This window comes from Equus przewalskii, chromosome 10 (genome assembly GCF_037783145.1).
Source record: "Equus przewalskii isolate Varuska chromosome 10, EquPr2, whole genome shotgun sequence".
NCBI classification, from domain to species: domain Eukaryota; kingdom Metazoa; phylum Chordata; class Mammalia; order Perissodactyla; family Equidae; genus Equus; species Equus przewalskii.
In genome coordinates, this window is record NC_091840.1 from 5,191,135 (window position 1) to 5,209,596 (window position 18,462).

The 18,462-nt window shown below is 50.6% G+C and overlaps 1 long non-coding RNA gene and 1 other non-coding gene across 2 annotated transcripts; both read right to left on the reverse strand.

Annotated features, from left to right (window-relative positions):
• Positions 1-15,308: 15,308 nt before the first annotated feature.
• LOC103557466 (uncharacterized) lies at positions 15,309-17,952 on the reverse strand. The gene is made up of 2 exons (XR_546477.2): positions 17,435-17,952; positions 15,309-15,517 (listed from the first exon to the last, which is right to left on the reverse strand). It is a non-coding gene; the product is annotated as an uncharacterized lncRNA (long non-coding RNA).
• Positions 17,216-17,402, reverse strand: LOC139074266 (small Cajal body-specific RNA 16). Its single transcript, XR_011523802.1, has one exon. It is a non-coding gene; the product is annotated as a small Cajal body-specific RNA 16 (non-coding RNA).
• Positions 17,953-18,462: the final 510 nt, after the last annotated feature.

An 18,462-nucleotide genomic window follows, 5' to 3' on the forward strand; every position in this document is an offset into this window, starting at 1 on the left:
CATGCTGTTTTGGTTGCAACAACTCACAGGGTAGTCCGAGCTGAAAATGGCCCTTTTCTTGGAGGTGAGCAGCCTCTGCAAAGGGCTGTGGCCACTTCGCCAAGAACAAGGGTCCGATGCCCAAAAGGGCCTGAAACAAGTGGAGTCATTGATAGAAACCCCTGGCCCAAACTTAGCTGCCAAACCAGAGGACTCGGAGCTCTGAACAAATCCCGCAGCTGCAGACGGGCCCTGCCGAGGTTCCCATGTAAACACCCAGATTCGCCTCTACTGGTTTATTTGTAACTGGTGGACAGGCAGATCCAGGAACAAGCTGGAAGGGGGCAGTTTTCTGGAGTGAATGAGTAAAATAAACGACTAATGGCAAAGCTAGAAAACTGCAATTAGGGACTGAGAAGACACCTGTTCCTGTGGTTTATGAGGTGTGAGCCTCTGGAAAATGCAGTGAGGGCTTAATGGTTTGAGTTGTTTGTGCCTGACTCTGGAACCGTGAGGTGGGGGTGGAGGGACGTGAGTGGCTCCTAGGATCTCTAGGATAATGTCATTTGTCACAGATATCCAAGTGGCCACACAGTATTGTAAAAAAAGATCTCGCTGAAGGTGGGGATGGCTTGCTCTCACTTGCATGTCCTTGCCACCCAGGGCGGACTTTGCTGGTTTTATGCACACCCACATTTAGTGGCCAGGGTCCATCTCCTGGGGCCAGAAGGCGTGCGCCCGAGAGTGTTTTCGGCCTGTGAGTAGGATAAGGGGTCGTGTTTACTATAGCAGAGTCAGGAGGCTATGGCACAAAGTGGAAATAAGACTTCATGGCTCATGTTTAACTCTCTGTTGCCCTCCACGGGAAGCACAAGGCCTTAAGGATTTTCACTTCTGGATCTTTGTCAGTCCCAAAGGCAGTGAGAACCTCAGCCCCAGAGGTATTTCAGGGGTGGGTGAGCAGAGGAACAAACTCACCTTGGCTGGTATTTCTTAACTTGTTCTTTATTGAGTCTCTTGCAGCAGATGAGGTTTTTTAAAAAAATTATTTTATTGAGGTCATATTGGTTTATAACCTTGTGTAATTTCAGATGTACATTATTACGTATCAGCTTCTGTAGAGACTGCATCGTGCTCACCCCCAATAGTCTAGTTTTCACCCCTCACCATACACATGTGCCCCTTTACCCCTTTTGCCCTCCCCCATACTCCCTTCCCCTCTGGTAACCACTAATGTGTTCTCCTTATGCATGTGTTTATCTTCTACATATGAGTGAAATCACACAGTGTTTGTCTTTCTCTGTCTGGCTTATATCGCTTAACATAATACCCTCAGGTTCCATCCATGTTGTTGCAAATGGGACAATTTTGTCCTTTTTTTATGGCTGAGTAGTATTCCTGCGGGTGCATTTTTGGGTACATCCAGCCTGTCACCGGGCCTGTGGTTCTGCGGGCAGAGGCAGTGCTGGCCTCTCAGACGCTGGGAAGGGGACCTGGTACCTCCTGGGAACAGGAATGCTAAGGCGTCACTGGCAAATTACCAATACCCTGTTCCCAAAATGTAACTCGTTTGTCTCACATATTTTGAAAATTTCACATATTTAAAATTAAAATAAAGCCTCCTTTTATTTCAAAATTTAAATTTGATCAAAATTTTAAGCAGAAAAGCTGTTTTTCTGGATAAAATTGTTCTGCATGCCTAGGAGAAAGAGATGAGTTGCCAAGGGCAGCGATATGCTCAAGGCTTTCGGGCTTTTCAATTCATCTTTCTGGATGTAAAGACTCAGGTGGACTAGCGGCTGCTCAGGACTGTCCTGGCCGCCCGACTGACTGACCCTGGGAAAGACACAATCCGTACAGACAGCTGAGACTTTTTCTGTTCATGAACTTTCTAACTGAAATCACACAATGTCAACACAATATGTTTTAAGAGCACAAATTTCAGGGTGTTTTTACGTATGCAGACACCCAGTTACCAGCCCTGAGGATGAAGACAAGGACACATCCCCACAGCTCCCTTACCCCTCCCCCGCCCCCAAAGAACAGTTGGCGGACCTCTACCGCCACCGAATTCCTTGTGCCTGTTTGGGACTTTGCATAAACATAATCATACTGTAGGCAGAAACCTGTTTTTTCCCTCATTCATCAAAATATCCTAAGCACCTCTCCACTGGGCAGGTGTACCACATTTGTTTAATTGATTTCCACTTTTCGTGTCTGGTTGCTTCTGATTCTCGGCTAGTTTTCGAGCATTAAACATGAGACACACCAGGTTTCTTCCACCCGTGGAGGCAGTGGGTCCACCGCGCACCCTGCTTGCTGTCTCCTCACGTGTCGTCATCACCCAGGGCAAGCGGCAAAGACTGAACTCTGCAAGGCTCTCTGGTCGGAGACAGGACTGTCCCCCGCTGAGGCGATTGTTTTCGTGCAGTCCCACAACACAGGCCACTTCCTCTCCCAGCAAGCTGGTGACCGAGAAGGTATTTCCTCTCAGAGCGCCGTCAGCCTAACCGCTCCAGCGGACAAGCCACTGTCCAGAGCTTCCTGTTCTAAGACAGGAACTCTTCTCTGTGTCCCTTGGAAGACAAAGAACGTTCCTCAAGGAACACCAAGTAAACACATCCACACCTCTATTCCAGGCACAGGACAGGTTTAAAACCGAAGCAGTTTGCCTGCGGTCCGTCCCAACTATTGCGTTGTTTGCACGGATAGTACAGAACTGAGCAGCACAGACCAGCGTGTTCCAAGGAAAACGTTCGCAAGCTGACAAATTATGAGGAATTATGACGCCACTTTCAAAAAGTGTGCATGTTAGGATATTAGCATTTTAGGCATTTAGTTAATTAGTGGGTAACAGTCTGCTAAACCGTAGTGAAACCGGCGACTCTGATGACTGGAAATGAGTCGGTACCAAGTACTTGTGGATTATTTTGTTCCTTTTAGAATGCATCGTATAGTCCAACGCCAGGCATAAGAAATAAATGCTACAGAAAGTATATCTTTGAACAGTTAGTTTTAGTTCATTCTGTTTCAGAGGGAGGCAGTGAAAAAATCTGATTAAACATCCTTTACTAATGTGTCATCAGAATTTTTTTCTCGGGGTGACCACAGTTTTAACAGAACTGGGATGAAAAACCATTCGGAATACGAAATGATATGTGCATGTACAATGATCTAAAACTGGGGTGCCCTCCCTCAGGCTGTTCCACTTCACTTAGCTGTGGGGAAGAGCAGAGAGCAGCATGGGGTCACACCAACCTCTCCACCTGTCCAGGAGACACACTCTGGACCCACCTGTGGGCCTCGGGTTGTGATGACCACGTTAACTCGGAAAGTCGGGATGCTGGACGAGGGTATTGGAAGAGCTCGAACAGTACTGAGTTGCTTTACCACCAAAGGATTTTACTGAACTAATTTATTTGGTCCCCACTACACACTTACCCAACAGGCTGGAAGAAAACTGCTTAAATGGGCAAATGTGTGAGAGTCCGTGTATGGGTGTGGAAGAGTGTGGGGTGGAGGGGGCTGACAACAATGACATAAATGTCAGCCCCAAACTGCCACTTTCAGACATTGTGGAATGAAACCCTCAGCAAAGGTCCTTTGTCCAAGGGATTTTCAGGGGTTGCTGACAGAGCTGGAACCCTCCAGAGTAAATTTTGAAAACCAACTCGACTACTCGCAGGTGTAAAGACTTTAGAAACACCGTGAAATAAGTCTCTACATTGCTGCTGTTGTTGGCAAGAAAGTCCAGAACACACTTTTACGTCACCAGATCCTCCGAGGCCTCAGTGTGACCAGGACCCTCCTCTGCATGGACCAGGTCGTGACTGATGCACACAGGAGGCTCCCCCGCCACCTGCTCTGCAGAGTCTCCGTTTCTCTCTCCCGTTCTCTTGGACTCTGTCAACCTCCCTCCCTCTCTCCTCCATGTCTTCAATAATTGGGCATAACAGAGAATGGAAATATATCATAGATATTTCATATTTAAAATACTTTTAATATCTTTATATTTCGTTAGCTTAAAATCAGATGAATGAGACTCTCTTCATTTTACGTTGTCGTGAGAGTCAGGCAGGGCCCGTGTTCCAAGCCCAGCACTAGCTCTGGGGCTCCGGCAGTGACTGTCCCTGTGCTCGGGTGCCCCTATCTCTAAGGTGGAGGAAAGGATGATCCGGCCTGAGAAACCCGTGCTCAACAGTGAATGAGATGGAGGGGAGGCACCGGGCCGGCGCTGTCGCGGGTTAAGCGGTCCATGAGTGGAAGCTATTTTTTGCTTCTAGCTCTTTGCTCCTTCCTCTGTGGGTCTGTAGTGCAGTTGGCACAATAAATAAGATTTTTCTCCCTGCCCCAGAATCTGAAGTCATTAAAACTCCGCATGGAGCAGCTGTTTCTCTCCAGTACGCGAGCGATTCCCTGCCGGTAAATTACACGCCTCAGGCGATAAATGAACTCTCGTAGGTGACACGCAAACACCTCTTGCGCACAAAGTGGAACGCAGTTGGCCGGACACAAGTATTCCCAGGGGGATGCAGAATCTCAAGCAGCAGGCAGGGGAAGGTCGAAGGAAGGACATTCGAGGTGGCAGGAAGGGCAAGTGGAAAGGTCATTCTGCAGGATGGAACGAGTGGTGGGACTGGGACCCAAATCCAGGGCCACTCGACTCTGAAGCCCGTCTCTCCCCACTGAGGCCTCTGGGTACCTATACCCCCAACAGAACTGGGCCTTTATGCTGCCTCGTGTCAAATAAAACACAAATTCGGACTTAGGAAATAGAGACTTTATCGGAAAGGATTATTACCAGGAGGTGGGGGAGGGAGCTCTGCCACAGGGGATGGCTCTGAGCCCCGAGGGCTGCGAGAGCCTCACAGGCAGGCGACAAGGAAACTCCCTTTACAGGGAGGAGTGGAAAAGGCCAGAAGGGGCCAGGTGGGGGCGGCTGGGTGGGACAGGAAATCAGAGAAGGTTGTAGCTGAGGCCCCCCTATCCTCGCCAGGGGCCTAAAGACGGGGCAGGTGTTGGGCCAAAGTTCAGGGTTGGGGGGCGGGGCGAGAGGGGGGAAACTTAACCAAAGCCTCCTGACAAGCCCTTTGTTCCCATTGCTCAATGGGATGGGCAATTCCGCTAATCACTTGTGCGGCCTAGAAAGGGAATTTGGAGGGGCCTGGCGGGCTTGACACAGGTCAACAAAGGGGACACCTGGGAGTTTTCCCTAACTCTGCAGGCATTAAAACTGTTTCCAGAAACAGAAAACACACACACACACAAAAGGTGGAGGGAGTGTTTCTTAACCACCACTGTTTTCCAGGAGCTCAGGTCAAATTCAACACTGCCAGTCTCCCCTTTTGCTCCAGATGGAATCGTAAATCTCCTCGGGGGGCGAACGGTACCTAAGAATAGTCCCCCGCCCGGTCAAAGCCCATTTCAGCCTAGTGATGAAGCCAAAAGCACTCTCAGGGAAAGCTTTGAAAAACTGCTGAGGTTTCCCTGAATGAGGGCTGCCAGATAAAAGACAGAACAGCCAGTCATATTTTGAATTTCAGACAAATTTTTTTAGTATAGACATGTCCCATGCAATATTTAGGACTTACTTCTACTAAAGAAATTACTCATTGTTTATCTGAAATTCAAATTTAACTGCCTGTCCTGTATTTTTATTTGCTAAATCTGACAACCCTACACGGAATGGATGTCAAAGTTATCCTCAAACCTTTTTTTAGCTTTCTTTCCTGAAACCACCCTCCCCCACCCCCCAGCACAGTAGCTGCTCTCTACCCCAGCTCTCTTCAAAAACTCCGGGCCTCCAGGTCCCCTCCCCACCCCATCCTCTGAACTCCTGGGACCGTCCTTCCAGCCCTTTCCTCTGTAAATCAATACGGCATCTGCCCTCTGCCCTGATCGCCAGTCAAAGATGAAAAGTCCAGCTGCTCAGAAAGGTGGTGGGATGAGTGTGGGCTCTTCCCGGGTCGCCACTTACTATCTACAGCCATTTCGACTCAAGTCAACACACGCTCACTGAGCTCAGAGGCTGGGCCCACAGGGACGAGGAGGCGGACGCAGCCCTGTGGACGGTAACGTGCTACGTTACCATCTAGTTAGTGAACGTGCCTGAACGCTCTGTGAATGCCCGTGCCCTTCTGAGAGCGTCTCACATACTGGACGTGATGAGTTCTCAGAGTAACTACAGGAGGTGCATGTTGAGCCCAGCACACGACTGAGGGATGGAGGCTCAGATTCAGTAACTGGTTCAAGGTTTCCCACCGGGCTGTGTAGCAAAACCAAGATTTGGATTTTATACATAAGATCGCAGAGTCTATCCTAATTTGGTAAAAACACGCCATGTATAGAAGAGCCTTGTCCACAAGCTACTCCTAATGGTGATCAGACAGTGACACAATGCCACGCAAAGTCCCTCTACGTTTCCTGGCTGAGCAGCCCTCGCACAGGCTCAATGAATTGTCCTCCCTCCTGCCAGGATATAATTAGATCCTTCCAGTCTCTCGTCACAGCTGGGAACTGTACTTCCTATGGGAAATCACGGTCCCAGAGGCGCAGCCTTACAGGTAGTCGCGTCACTTCCCGCAGGCGAGCCACCCAGCGAGGTCTGGGCCTCTCAAGAACAGAGGGGCAGCCCCACACGCAGAGGGAGGGGGCGCTTTAGAGGGTCCTCGTTCCTTGGTCGCAGAGAACACGGGTGAGCACAGGCAGTTAGAAGAAAAGAATTCCAGGACATCACTGTCGCTCTGGAGTCTTTGTGACTCTTCAGACGGAAGGCAACTCTGTGGCTTTAGTAATCACCCAGCGTGTGTGAGGGCAAATACAAATTAAAACTTAGAGGGAAGGGCCTCCTGCACCCTCTCTCCCTTTTCTTTGAGAATTTCTTCCTCTGTCCTTCTCAAATGTATATCCATCTTGTCAGTGGCTAAATAAGTGTCTTTCCAGTCTCACGACTCGGGCGTGTCTGCTCAAGGGCCAGACAGCCCTCTCTCAGGAACATAATCATGGAGGAAGACAGCTGTTTCCTGGGAGGAGAGGAGCCCAACTTCACTGTCACCTGACCAACCGCAAACCCACATAATGACCGGATGAGTCGCAGCCACTTGGCTCTACCCAAGAGCAAGGTTTCTTTCTGTCCTATTCCTTTAGCGGCTTGCCTGCGATGCTCACCACATTTTGGTTTAATGCTTATTCAGTGGTAACATTGTTTCCTTTCTCTCCTACCTTTGTGGAGAGTCTCCTGGGTTGTGACAAAGATTCTTTGCTTGACCAAACTTTAGTCAGACTCCTGAACCTTCTCCTAGGCTCATGTACACGCTACTTATGAAAAAACTCTGCCAAGTCAGTTCAGCAAGACTTCCTCATCCTCCCCCGCCCCGCCCCCCAGGGGAGGTCTGCCGGCGTGGCTGCCTGCAGCAAGAACCCTATTAGGTCAGCTTGGCCAGAGCCCCGCCACCCCTGGTGTTTCCTCTTAGTAGTTTTCCATTCACTGCCCGCACCCCGCGCCTTGGCTGTAACTCCCCGCTGGCCCACACCGTATCTGGAATTGAACCTGGTTCTACACCAACGTCTCTTTTCTTCTATTGCAATAGTTGTCAATAAAATCTGTTTTGACCGCTTTAAGTATTGTCCAGCTCTGATTTTTCTTGGACAGGTGGGAGACCTTGTTTTTAGTCCTACTTCCCCAACATGTGACTCCAGTTTTATTAAGCAAACAGCAAGGTGGCCTTTGGGTGTGTATCATTGCCTCTTGCTGCGCTATGTAGACCCCAGCTCACACAGTGCAGAGGCCCAGGCGCAGAGTAACATCCCTGTGTGTAAGCACTGCCAGTAATCGCAAGTGTGCACGTGTCGTCCAAATCAAGCCCACCCCAAGCCCAGCATCTGACAGAAACGCACTGAGTGACTGACCATGCCCTCCCTCACTCGTCAAAGGACGGTCCCCAGACCAGCAGCACCCGGGAGCGGGTGAGAAATGCAGAGTCCCAGGCCCCACCGCAGATCTGCTGCGCCAGAACCTGCATTTGACAAGCCCCAGGAGATCTGTGTGCACGTCGTCTGAGAAGCCGCTGGCCTGGGCAACACTCTATGTTCTTAAAACAAAAACACAAAAGACAGGCCTTCCTGACCAAGCCAGGCATTTAACCAAGACAGACATGACGTCTCGGTCCAAAAGGGGGACTATAAAGTAAAAAGTTGGCCTAAACCAGGCCTGGGGCAGCCTTTTTTGCCTGATATAACTCATAGCCTCCTTCTGGGAAGAGACTGGCACCCCTGATCAAATTAGTAAGGAGTTTCCTGGGAAACCAGTTGCCCACCCACCTCCCAGGACCTTTCGCCAGTGATTCTTTTTGTATTTAGCCGAACAACAATCCATCCTTTGTATTTTCCTATAAAACATCCCTACCTAAAAATGAACTTTGAAATTGGTCTGCTGGGACCTCTCCCCATTCATACAAGATTCTAACAAAACTTTCACAAATACTCATAACTAAATTGTCTGAAAAGTCTTCTCTCACTCATCTAAGAAAAAACTGGAACGGACAGATTACTTAGTCTGGGTGACCTTGTGTAAAGTCATGCCGAAAGGCTACCGGGAAACGTGGGGAGAATCAGCAAGAGGTTCACAGACAGATCGACCAAAGAAAGAGCAAGACAACGAAAGGGGCAGAGAAGAAAGCGCCAGGGGTAATATGCTTCAGAACGTAAACTCCAGATGCCGACTGAAACAGACATGACACAGGACGATCGTTATCAGGGAGCTGAGGAAGGAGAGGCAGGGGGAGGTCGTGCGCTCAGCCCAAACCCCTGGGAAGGCAGCAGGCGAGGATTAAGATGACGAGGCAGGAAGAGCAGCGTATCCATGTTATTCAGACAGGGAGAGGGGCAAACCTGGAAGAAAGAGCTGAGAGAACAGAAAATGACTGCTTGTGGGAAGTCTGGGGGGGCTGGGTGGGGTCCGACAGGGAACTGCCACTCAGTGTCAGCCTTTTAACCCTACGAACTTTTAATAAGACCAGTGCATTATTACTTTAGGAAAAAATTTAAAACCCCACCAGGCAGTGTTGCTTTTTTTTTTTTGAGGAAGATTAGCCCTGAACTAACATCCACCACCAACCCTCCTCTTTTTGCTGAGGAAGACTGGCCCTGAGCTAACATCTATGCTCATCTTCCTCTACTTTATATGTGGGATGCCTGCCACAGCACGGCTTGAAAAGTGGTGTGTTGGTCTGCACCTGGGATCCGAATTGGCAAACCCCGGGCCATGGAAGCGGAACGTGCAAACTTAATCGCTGTGCCACCGGGCCAGCCCCCCAGGCAGTGTTTATACATATCTAAAATGATCAGAGAGAGTGAAACCTTTATTTCATTTTGACTTCTTAATATCTTCTTTTTATCCTCCCCATTTACTTTCAAAGTGTGAAGTAGTTTGGAACAAAGATGGCACATTAGTGAAGGGGATTTATGGGAGCTTTGCCCATAACTCATCGTGATAGACGACAATAAGTAAAGTTTTCACATGGGCACATATGTGCAAGTTTGACTTTAAGAAATCCACTTGACGGACAGCCAGCACAGGTGGAACACGGCTCACGGAGCCGCCAGTGGCAGTTAGTATTAAAAACCTGTCTTGGTTTTGTGGACAAGGAATGTGTTGTTGAACGGAAGGAGGAGTCTATTCTAATTTCGTAGGATAGTCTAAACGTCCTGCTGACGGTGGCTGCAGCTCTGGAGCAGCGTTACATAACCATCACAAGTGCACAGCTGACGCGCACGTGGCCTCCCACTGACTTACTCAGCTCCACTTGGACTGAATCGGCAATAAAGAACTAGTTTTCCTGCAGCTGCAGAGGTGATGGAAAAAATATCGGAATGAATAAGTGTTTTAATTGCACTCATTACGTGTAAGCACATAAAACCCAAACAGGCCTCGACACTGTAAAGATGACATTGGAAAGGTGACAGGGCAACTACCTGTGCAGTCTTGACAGTAATTTAACTGAAATGCATCTACTCTTTGTTGAAAAAACAAGTGCATACACAGTCCCTAGCAGGTGGAAGCCGGCAAGAGAAAAATCACAGAATGCTGGTGAGCTGTGATGGAGGTGCGGCCGGGCCGGGACAGGCAGGTTCTCCTTCCAGCCGTCTCTGGCTCCACCCACAAGGTGAAGGGCACAAGGTCTTTATATGTGAAGAAAGCTGGTAGTGCCAGGAACTTTACTTGTCACATCCAAACATCTTTTTCCACGTCATTCATCTCGGGACACGGCAGTCATGATTCAACAGAGCCAAGGGTGAGCCTCCCGCAGCTGCCAGGGGAAAGAACACACTCCCCATGCGTGGATCCAGGATCGCCTCACTGGGCAAATCTGCCAGCATAAGAAGAGGAAGCACATACTTCTTTTTTTTTCTTTTTTTTTTGATATCCTTACTGTTCTTTATTTGGAATTGTAATAAAAAAAAAAGTCTTCTGTGTCATGATTTACATTTTGGTAAATTTTAGCTTCACACTATAGTATAATTTAGTGAAGCAATCATCCATCTGTTTTTTTTTTTTATTGAGTTATTGATAGGTTACAATCTTATGAAATTTCAGTTGTACATTAATGTTTGTCAGTCATGTTGTAGGTGCACCACGTCACCCTTTGTGCCCACCCCCCACCCCACCTTTCCCCTGGTATCCACTAAACTGTTCTTAGTCCATAATTTTAAATTCCTCATATGAGTGGAGTCATACACAGATTATCCTTCTCTCGCTGGCTTATTTCACTCAACATAATTCCCTCGAGGTCCATCCATGTTATTGCAAATGGAATGATTTTGTTCTGTTTTGCAGCTGAGTAGTATTCCATTGTATATATGTACCACATCTTCTTTATCCATTCGTCTGTTGCTGGACACGTAGGTTGCTTCCACGTCTTGGCTATTGTAAACAGTGAGGAAGCACATACTTCTAACATAAACTCATTAGGGTGAAAACGGTCCCTCAAACATGAGAGAAGAGAGGGGGCCGGACTGGTGGCCAAGTGGTTAAAAGTTCTGTGCACTCTGCTTCGGTGGCTGGGGGTTCACGGGTTTGGATCCCGGGCACAGACCTAGCACTGCTTATCAAGCCATGCTGGATGTTAGCTCACGGTGTCTTCCTCAAAACAAAAGAAAACATGAGAGAAGACGAAAATGTGAGCTCCTGACCCAGAGTAAAAGCTCCAGCCCCACATGTTCCTCCAAGGCTCTGCAAGGCCTGGCTCTCAGCCCCTCCAGCCTCCTCAAAACCCTTGTTTTCCGTCATACTTGCTTCCTTTGCACCGGCTGTGCCCTCTGCCTCAGACGCTCTTCCATCACGTGACGTGCACGTTTACCTTAGTTTTGGGCCTCTCCAGACTACCCTATCTAAAATCGCAAACTCCACCCTAGCCCTGTTGTTTTCTTTCTTTCCAGAGCACTCACCATGCTATCCCACTATCTAATGCTTTCTTTCCTGTCTCCCCTACACAATGGAAGCTTCCGGAGGGCGGGGAGGAGTCTCTGATTTGCAACGACCCCTCAATTCAACATGTGTTTAAGCCATCAGAAAGCTGTCAGGTTCACAAACCAGAGATCATGCAGTACTCCACTTAAAATTACACCTCCAGAGTCCTAGTTCTTTTTTCCCAATTCAACAGCACTTTTTTAACAACAATCATCAGCAACCTATACCACACTGGCTCAGCACAAACTTTGTTCAGTCTTGATATGTACCTTTCAAGTATGAGCTACGTTCCGGCTAGAGATGCTTCCAAAACCTTAATACATGTCTGGGACTTCAACTACTGGTATGGGCTGCACTGGATTCCTTACCAAAGATCTGTCACACTGAGTAGAACCACCTGTCGGCACTGAAGTGAATCTGGATGGAAAGATGCTTTAGAACGTGGCCCCCCCCAAGCACTGCGTGCACAGCCGTGTCCTACGACTGGGTTTGGTTCAGCTGGTCCTGACACGAAAAAACTTCTCAGAAACTGTACGCAACTGTGACACCCTGGCAGATTCCTCAGAAAGAGCCCAGCCCAGCATGCAGATCAACCTTCTGCGTAACTTTCTGGTGAAATAAGATCTTGGCTTAATTACAAAAAAAGACTGTAACAAGTGACAGAAGAGAAAAGTCTGGTGTAGGACTGCATCCTCTAGTGGACGAAGAGAGAAGTTCAAAATCTTGACGCTACAACGATTCTTTAGTTCAATCTTTAGTAAATTTTCCGCTACAGGCCTCTTGTGTCCCTACAGTAATTTTTTAACATTGAAAAATAACTTCTTATGGGGCCGGCCCCGTGGCTGAGTGGTTAAGTTTGCGTGCTCCACTTCGGTGCTCCAGGGTTTCGCTGGTTCGGATCCTGGGCACGGACATGGCACTGCTCAAGCCAGGCTGAGGCGGCGTCCCACATGCCACAACTAGAAGGACCCACAACTAAAAATATACAACTGTGTACCGGGTGGCTTTGGGAGAAAAAGGAAAAGTAAAATCTTAAATAAAAAAAGACTTTCTTAAAGCCCAAGCATTTCCAGCAGCTATCCATTGCTACTATTAAAAGTACCCTCTCTTTGAAAGACTGAACTCCTGCCCACTTCAACCCTCTCTTACATAATCCCAAGGAACAAGAACCGTCAACGCTAAGGCGCATCCATGATACACCACAGCCTATGTTACATATCCGTCTGTTCTCTGACAAAGACCAGGACACCAGAACCCCATCCAGGCCAGTCGGGGCCGACTTCACCAAGGAGCAGGAACTGAATGACAGCAGGAGACAGCTGCGGATTATTCCAGGAGCCACACTTAAGTACGGCATCAGCCACATGAAATGTTCTCACGAGCCGCCTCCTCTGGGCTCCAGGCTCCCCTCTCATCTCCTACAAAGGTGCCCAGCCACCACATCGAAGTGCAGGAGAATCAGTGAAGGCCGTGCTCGTGGAGCGCAGTCACAGAGACGGGTGGAGGCTCGGTGTTACAAATCCACATTAGGGCAGCACTTCAGCAGACTGAGAGGACAGGGACGTCAAGACCCGCAGGCATCCTGGGGGTGTGGGGGGCTTCCAGGGAAGGTCACCTCTCTCAGTCCACGCCACTCTGCTAGGATAGTCACCCTTTCCTCATCCTGATGTTCCTGTTCTCGGCAGGCTCCTCCACTCTTAGAAGTCCCAGATCAGCCCAAATGGAGCCACTGGGGACACTCAAGTGCCCTCCTCGGTCAATGTCAGAGCCAAACGAGCAGCAGAGGCAGGCACCTGCCAATCACAAATGCTCCGCCAACATGAACCGCATCCACTTCATCATTTCCCATTAGAAATGAGATGTTACTTCTCAGATGGGCCCAGGATCCAATGCTTCCGATTAACCCCCAAAACCAGAGGTGGAACCAACCCCTCACCAAGTCTACAGACATGAAGCTGCTCAACCAGACTGACACTGAGGACAGACAGACGAGGCCCTGCCACAGCCACTGAAGAAGCTGACACGTGCACTCAAGACCACCACACAGAGGAATGTAGCAGTGATGGGAGTCTCCCAACCGTTTGTTCCAGAAATACCGATATGTACTATTTTTCCCAGTGTAGATCTTGACACAGCATGCGAATTTACGCAGTTATTACACTTTCTCCCTCTAACAACAAGCAGGTGGAGGAGAGTGTAGCTAACTACAGTGAGTTGTATGCTCTTGTGAGTGGCCCAAATGTGAAAACTAAACAGTAAAAAACCAAGAGCCCATAGTAAGCCCCACCTCGGCTCTGAGGCTTTTCCACTTGCCTTGGGAGCAGGCAGGCACCTTCCTGTTGCGAACAACACTCCTTAAGACCCCAGAACTTCCCCACACCGCAGCACCCTACAGGTTTACAGCTGGAAATACCGTGAGAATGCTCTGAAAATCCGAGGAAAGATGTAAATGACAATAACGATGGCACAGCTAACGGGTCTGAAGTGCTCCTGAGTGCTTCGCCCGATCCCTCACAGCACCCATCCGGCAGCAGTCGGCGTCATCACCGTCCCCACTTAACTGAAGAGACTGAAGCACCAACAGGGGCCACGCAGCAGCTGTGCGCTAACTCTTCCAGGCGTGGAGAATTTGGGTCCTTCTACCCAGCGGTGGCGAGGTGGCTGTTTCCTGGTCCCTTGAGCTGAAGTGCTGCTCTGCTCCTGAACTGCCCACGGGGCCGGGCCTGCCCTCTGCACCTGTAGCTCTTTTAGATAACTGGTCTGTTATAAACCCACCCACGGTTTACCCTGCAGTATCGACGTTACATTCTTGGTTTTGGCAGGCGCTAGCGGGGCTGACCCTCCCAAGAGTTGAGCTGAACAAGACAAGGGTTGGACGAGAGGCCGTTAAGTCAACAGGTTCCCTACAGATGTCCAAAAACATAGATACAAGCAAGGACAAGCAGGTACCTTGATGGGCCGGCTAGACCCGAAGTCTAAGATAACCTTTCTTCACCACATAAAAACTGTATTCATCTGTAAAGCTCTAACCACAAGACGAAGAGAGCGTGAAATAGTCATGTTTCCACTACATGCAGAACCACCACCACACTGACAGCAGAAAACACAGGGTGGTTTTTCCTTTGTTCACTCAATAGACAGCTAAACGCTGAAGAGTGGGAGACTTGGGGGAATTCTCTGCTATGAAGGAGGGTCCCACCCCCAGTGCCAGCAGTGCCCGAATCTCTGTGACAACAATGTCCCCCCAGATGTGTTTGCGTCCTGGGGGAGAGGTGGTTCTGCACCCACTGAGAACCCCTGGGTCAGGGGTGCCAAAGGACTAAGTTAAAGGCACACGGCACTGGCAGCCCAAAGGGTGTGTGACCTCAAGAGCCACAGCACCAAGCCCCTGAAGCAAGAAGCTGTCCATCCCTGCAGAAGGCTGGCAGTGTCCTCGGTGAAGCGTGGACCTAGGATCGCAGGCTGGAGGAAGAGCTCGGCATGGGGTCAGCAATGCACATGAGGAAGCAGAGACGGGCAGTGCCTGGCAGCTACTGATGACCAGTTCTGAAGTCAGTGGTCACTTTCTGGCAAATTCTATCCAAAGCGAAGTGGCCCTTCTTCTGAACGAGGTGAACACCACCCTTAACGATAGTAGCCACTCCCATCCCATCAGATTACCAAGACAATGGTCATCTCCCTCCACGTGCCCCCGCTTCTTGAGAGTTCAGCTCGTCAAGGATGAGCAGTGTCCCCAATGCTCACACTTCCTATAGAGAATTGTGAGTGGCTCTAGAAGTCACTCTTTAGTTGGGAACAGCGCCAGCAACTGTGTATCTCAAGCAGATGCGACACGGGGTCCCCGGGCAGGGAAACCAGAAAGTTTATGAGAAGTCTCCTTGGGGTCTTGCCCCTTTTATTTATACAAAACTGGGTCTTGAGCAGCTCAACGTTCAAAAATTACATGGTTAAACCAAAGAAACATGGAAGGTCCTCAGCCAGAACAATTACTTTTCAGGTCTACAGAAGCAGGCAGAAAAGAAATGAGCAGATTGTGATCCAGCACGCACACAAATCTTCCAGTAAACTCACCTGCAAAGAAAGTACACTTCATCAGCTTTTATTCTGCTTGAGCAAGTCCGCACATTCAGAGAAGTTAAATCTGTCAGCACCTTAAAATACCCTCCAGAGTCTAATACCTACCTTCCACCCAGAGTACGAGGTGGCAGGGGCCCTGGAGTGACCCACGTCTATCAGCCCCTCCTCCTTCCGAGGCTCCGGGCTCCAGAGGCTGCTCGCCTCCTACCTCAAGGCCGTCACAGTGATTTCCTACGCCTCTCTCTGCAGGCTGCACCTGGGCCGTCCTCAGAAACCTGCCTGTAACGCAGCTGCAATACCCCTGAACGCTGAGAAAGCCCCCATAACCCAACACCCACCCAGCTATCCTTACCTTCTTCCTCCCTTCTTCCAGCCTCGTTTTCCCCAGTTTCGCCCCAACTCGCGAGCCCCCCACTTCCCCTCAAGCCCTTCAGGCTTCCTGCCTTTTGTCTTGTCTCATGGGTGGACACAGCGTCTACTTCTGCACAGGGTCACATCCTGCTGAGTGCCAGTGAAAGCGCCCCTTTCTGTGTCCCACGGCACTGACTGACACCCACCTCTCTAGAGCCTGAGCCCCTCCACACCAGGCCCACTGTCCTCGACACGCCCTCTGAAGCAGACACGATGTTCTGACCACGGCAGGCAGAAACTCCTGCGCCACGAGCCACAGGCTCAAGATAAAAGCGACATGTCCCCAAGCAGCCACTGTGCACGTGCGAGGGCCTCAGGAGCAATTGCCGCGGGCTGCTCCCCAAGCAGACTCCACCTCAGCCTCTACCCAGGAAGGGACGGGGCGCAGGAGATTAAAGGGGCATCTGTGTGCCATGATTCCAATAAAGGTGTCACTGCTCCCTCCAATACCTTCTAGATCTGCGCTGTCCAACACGGCAGCCACTAGCCACATGTGGCTATTTACATTTAAATTAAAATAAAAAATCCAGGTCGTCCATCGCACCAACCACACTACAAGTGCTCTATAACCACATGTAGCTGGTGGGTGCTATACTGGACAGTGCAGACACAGACCACCATAGCAGAAAGTTCTATTGGACAACTGTCCTGGACATAGTATTCTTTCGAAACTCCAGGTTTCAGTACATCATCCGCTTGTTTAAAACCTGTAATGACCTCCCATATTCTTAGGAAAGACCAAAATACCCACATGAGCTACAGGCCCTGTACGGTCTGGCCCTACCCCACCTTTTCAGTTTCGTTCTACATCATTCTCCACCTTGCTTTCTGGGCTACAATGGCCTTCTTTCAGCTCCTCCACTAGCCACACTTGCTAAGCCCCTGGGCCTTTGCACATGCTGCCACCTGGTCTTCCCACTGAACTTCTACTCATCCTTCAGAGGCCAGCTCAAGGATCCCACCCTCAGGAAAGCCTTCCAAGCTCCATCAGGCTCCTTGTCATACACGTCCTTGTAAGGCTGTGCTTTCTTTCAGGGTATTCACCTCAGCTTAAATTACACCCTCTTTAGTGAGACTGCTTAATCTTGTCTCCCCAACTGGGCTGAAACTCCCTGAGAACAGGGGCCATGGCTGTTTTGTTCATCTCTGTATCTCTAACACTTAGCACAGTGCCTGGCCTAAGTACCAACAAATATTTACTAAGTCATCACCGTCTACAGGTTTTTGAAAACCACCTGCTGTCTGGCACTGACCGCGGCGGTTCTCGCCTTTGAGCAAAGGTCCTGTTTGCAGTATCATACATGATCATCACAATGCTGCTAGAATGTTCACACCTGTTACTGCAAATTCAGAGCCCAGGAAACAGTCCTCCTGGGAATTTGCTGTAGGTCAGGGTCGGGCTGCCTGGTACAGGGCTGCACCCGCCGCCGGGCAGGTTCAACAACACAGGAGCCGTTCTCCAGACCAGCGGCCCCAGGACAGTCCCCATGCCTGACATACCTGGATCCGCAAACCGAGGTCCATCGGAAGGGTGGCATCGCCGAGGAGCAGGAGATCACGGTCGCACGCCTGCTCCAGTCGCCGGGGGCTGCACAGCGCTCATTTTCGGCGGAATCCCTGCGGAAAAGGGGGTAACACAACGCGCTCCGAGAGGACAAGCCTCGCTCGAGGTGTGCGCACCCCGACACCCGCGCTGGCTCCCCAGCGGGGCCCCGGCGCCTCCCTCCACCCGGCACCCCGACCCTGGGGCCGGCGTCCGGACCGAGCTCCCTCGGCCTCCCCGTCCAGGCTGGCCGCTGTGGCGGAGCAGGCCGAGGTCCCAGGCCCGGCCGAGGGGCCTCCCGCCCCCCGCGGAGCTTCGCTGCCGCCCCGGGGCGCGGCCGGACGCCGCAGGCCGGGCCATGGCAGCCGAAGGGTCGCGTCACCCCGCGCGCCGGGGGTCAGCGATCAGCCGCGGATCACGTTCGCCTGGGACACTACGGAACACGTGCCTCAGCCCGCTTCCGACCCCGGAGCCCAGGCCGCTCGGCACACGCACTTCCGGCCGGAAGTGACGACTTACCATAGAGGTGGCAGCTCGAGGGTCGCCCTCGGCTTTGAAACTGGGTCCTCCAAGGCCGTCTTAAAGGGGCCGCAGCCAGCGAGGTGTGGCGTGCTGCGAAAGAGAGCCTTGGGCGGAGGGCAGGGCCCTAGAGCTGGGAAAGCAGAAGTGGCGCCCCGTCTCTGGAGAGTCTGCTGGGGGCCTGGAGCCGAGCTTTCGTTATCCCTTTACTCCTTACGCAGCCCTGTGAAGGGGACGGGGACAATGGTGGCTCCTCTTTTCCAGGTGAGAAAAGTGGTGCTGCGGAGAAGCTGAGTTCCTTTCCCAAGGTCTGCCATGCTGGAAGCGGCCGAGCCGGGTTCCAATCCAGCGCACTTTAGACCACGCCAGGTGGCAGGAGGGAGAAAGCTGAGGAGGAGGGGGTGACGTGAAGATGGAGGCTGACTTTGCCTATTGAGACATCCGCTGAGATCTCAGTCTGCCCCAA